Source organism: Alligator sinensis, unplaced genomic scaffold (assembly GCF_000455745.1).
Source record: "Alligator sinensis unplaced genomic scaffold, ASM45574v1 scaffold1392_1, whole genome shotgun sequence".
Lineage (NCBI taxonomy): Eukaryota > Metazoa > Chordata > Crocodylia > Alligatoridae > Alligator > Alligator sinensis.
Genome location: NW_005843589.1, coordinates 77,595 through 81,914, shown reverse-complemented (window position 1 = coordinate 81,914; position 4,320 = coordinate 77,595).

The window sequence follows — 4,320 nt, the reverse complement described above, 5'->3', positions numbered from 1 at the left end:
ATTCCTGCCCCACAAGGGGATGTCACAGCTCTGTCTGCATGTCCTTTGTATGAAAAGGCCTTTGAAACTGCTTTCCATGGGTGCTGGAAATCTCGAATCATTCACAATCCACCCAGATGCCCTCCTCACTCTGTTCAACTTGTGTCCTCCATGGTCCCTGGAACAGAAACAGACTTCCTCCTTTTTATGACAATTTATGGGTACAGATTGCCCCCTGGTGTTTCTACTCACAATGTAGCCCAGTCTACTACCCATCGTACTGTGCATGTCCCTGCAGATTGGAGAGGGGTTTGACACCCTCTGGTCCAGCTCTGCAACCTCTGGACAAAGCTGGACCAACTAACGGCTCCAAAGCGGGAATCACTGGGGGCCCTGCTTTCCAGATAAGACTATGGGAAGCCCAAAGGATCAGACTCTACTTTAGCTACTGATTTTAAGAACTGATGTGACACTAAACCCCAAAAATATGATGTGGAAAGTCCAGATACCACCAGGATCAGTGAGGCTGGCCAGTAGGAGGTTCTCCTGCGCTGAGGCACCCACCTCACTGCGTCCGACCTCCTACCAAGCTCTGAGTGCCTCCCCAGGGGCACCTCACGTCTGGCCGCCCTGCTTTCTGGAGCACACCCACTATCCTGGTGTCACCGCTCCCACCACCCAGGGTTCAGGACTGTTTCTGGACCTTAAGCTCCCTGGGGTACACAGGCCTTAGTCCTTGAGTGTGCTTGACCCACTGCTAGGACTTGGGGTGCTTCCTTTAGCCTGAACCACAAAAAGTAGCCTCCCTTGGTCATCTGAGGCAAGGGAATACAAAAGGCATGTCCAAATCCTCTCCCAGTGAGCCCACCACACTTGGTACAGTGGAGAACTCTATTGGTTGCAGAGAGGAGACTTGGGGAAGGGTGCAGGATAGAGAGGTATCACACAGTAACCTGAGAGCAAACAGTGTAGCTGGGTAGCCTTTGAACACGCATCTTCTTTACAGCAAGCTATATTTCTAGATAAGGTTCAGGTAAATTACTCACAAGTGTCATCCAGACTCTGACTCAGCTTTCCTCTGGAGGCAGGCAGTTCTTCCAGGAAGAAGGGCTCTTGAATAACTTTGTGTGACCTCATCACTAAGTTTGCACCAGAAGCAGCCCCATTGGCTGATGTCCAGTGCTTTCAAATGACCTCACCTTTGGGGCCTGTGAAAACCAGATGTTTTGAGTGTTACCCAATCAATTTAAAAAGCATCACTGGACAACTCACAGATTGACATCTCTTGAATCACTGTCCCTCTGCCATGAGGTTAGGGCTAAAACAAAAGAGACTAATTTCGCTCCCTGTACCTGCTTGAAGTCCTGTAGTAGCCATAGCCTGGGGCACCCAGATTGACCATCAGGACCAGAGAAAGCTTTTCCATTGCCATTTCCTGTGTCGCCAGGTGGCAGAAGAGGTGGTTTCAGCCTCTCCACTGTATAGTTACAGAGGGCATTGCCTGCCAGGCAGTGAAGCCCCTTAGCCTCCATTAGCTCAGGACTATCTGTGTCTCCTCTCTGAAATGCAGTGGGCAGGGGAGATGTTCGCAGTGCCATGCACCTGCGGGTAGTTATATCCAATGGGAGAAATCACTTGGATTGCTCTCTTAGGGTTGGGCTTATCCACTCCCCTAAGGGCCCATCTGGGATACAGGCTCCCGGGCGACACGTGTTAATGACCCTCTCTCTTTTTAATGGCCTGGATCTTCCACTCCTCCTTTCTTCTGCAATTCTTCTGTTAGCTGCTCCTGGTACTGTAGTTCCTATCTCACAGTCCCACAGACTGTTTTTACCTCATTGTAATAAAGTTGGATGGTAGCAAAAACAGAAATTAAATTGAGCAATATAGCTCTGGACCCCTAGTAACACTTCTAGTTCAATTTTACTTGGAGAAACCTGTGTTGTGTTATATGGAATGAGGAACCACACCATCTGCACCCCGCTCCCCTTTTCAAAATCCTACATCTGTCAATGGGCATCACTGTCACGTGGAAATGCATGTGCACTGCTTCTGGCAGGCATTGTGTAGACATGCAATATATTAACAAGCAAAAGTGGATAGCAGTAGCCCAGAAACAAGCCATGGTAAAGTCCCAGTTATTCCTTTCCTTGGTGTAAAAGCCTGAGGGGGAATTGCTATTAGTTTCAACTATCACTCTTCCTCGCTCTTTCCACTTCCCTGGCAGAATCCCTAGTAGAAGTCTTCCTGCATGCCCGGACCTCTCTCCAGTGACTGAGGATCTGTCTCCTCAGGTGACTGGGAAGGTTTTGTGGTTCACTGAATCAGTCGCACTTGTTCCCCTTCCCCCATTTCTGACAAGAGCTCTGACTTGGAAAACAGCCAACCTGCTCTGTTTGATAGCACATGTTTGTGGCTCATTTCCCCACTGCCCTGTGGCACTGTGTCGAGCACTGCTGTTACTATGCCATGCCTGGTAGTAATAGTCAGCCTCATCCTGGGCTTGGACTCCAGTGATGGTCAATGTGGCCGTGTTCCCAGATCTAGAGCCAGAGAGTTGGTCAGAGATGCCTGAGGCTCGGATGCTGTCGCTGTATATAAGCAGCAGGGGAACGCTGCCAGGTTTCTGTTGGTCCCAACTCACACTGTAGCTACCCACATTTCTTCCTGTGCAGGTCAGTTTAGCAGTTTGTCCCGGAGAGATGGACACCGAAGGTGACTGCGTCATCACGTACTGGGGCAGGGAACCTAGAAGAGAAGAACAACCTAAGTTTATAGAAATACTTGGTCTGACTTCAACTCCAGTTACCAAGATGTCTAGGCAGCCAGGTGAGAAACCAAATCCATTATAATACCCGAGCAGTATGTGAGCACTGCAAGAAGGAATGGGACCCCGGCCATGGTGGGAATCCAGACCAGCTCGGCTTACAAGTCTCTGGCTGAGACAATTTGACTCCTCAAATCCAACAGAGCTTAGAAGAGCCCCTTCATGCAAACCTGCTCCCCTCACACTAGCTCCTAGAAACATACCACATTCACCGATCTGACAGGCCCTAGATGGGGAACTCTGAACCTCCTTCTTCCCTCTGTACCATGGTGTAAAACTGAAGGTAATTTTACTGATGTCAGTGTGTGGTTCAGGTGCTGTCAGTGATCACTGGATTCAGGCTGTGCACTTTCTAATATTTAATAATTCCTAATCACCCTACAGCAAAGGACATGTCCTGGGTCACTGAATCCTCTAGAGCTGCTACAGCCATAAAGGCTCCTTAACACCATTTGATTAAAAGTCTCCCACTAGCATTGGTACTGCACTTGGGAACCTTTGAGAACTTTTTACACAATACACTTTGAGCTGATCAAATATTAATCAGTGATAGGGCCTTGTTCCACTGTAATAGTGTGTGGCTTCTGGATCTCTTAACTGCTGAATTGTTCTCATGTTAACACTTAAAATAATTTTAAGCACTTGTTATGAGGCTTCAATTTACGCCACCCGAGGGCAGGATAATCTCGCATCCATAAAAACCACCTCCTGTCCCATTAAAGGGTGGGCGCACCCCAGGGAGGGAAGGTTACATGACCCTAGCATGAACCATTGAGTATTATTTATAATGCCCATGGGACTCAGGGACCCCAGCCATGGATACAACCACTCGATGCTTGGTGCTGTGTAGACACAAACCAGACACACAGTCCCTGCTCCTAATTGCTCCTCATCCAAGTAGCAGGATGTGAGTGAATGTCCTTAGAGAGGATCCATCTGGAAATCTCCTGGGAGTGAAAGCTGTTGCAGGATGTGTCCCATGGGGCTTGAGAGGACCCACATCTCACAACACTTGCTTTATTCCTGCGCCCATCCTGTTGTCCCAGCGGTAGCGACCCTGGGAGAGAACCGGAAGAATGAGCAACCTGAGGGATACTGGAGAGGAGGACCAAAATATCTCTGTATAAAGCTTCTCCCAGCAACGTCTAACCTCATTGTCTTACAAGAGCCAATGAGCTGTGTGTCTGGATAAATGAATGCTGGATGCAGAGCACCTCATGCTGGCATCCATTACAACTGCCACCAGGTTTTGCCCTGATGAGCACCATCTTGTTTAATAATGAACAAAGTCCCCTGCTTCCTTAATTTGATCTTGCCTCCAAACGTCCCCAGGGCGTTGCTACGTGCTTCAGTGGATTCCACCTGGGCCTGCTGCTGGCCTTTCATCTGCAGGGTGGCTAAACAACCACAACACCATGCGACAGACACACAAGGGAAAGGGAAATGTCAACCGTGTCTCTGTGCCAGCTGTGATGCGGGAGTCACTGAGGACGTTCAGACGCTACGGGGGGGAT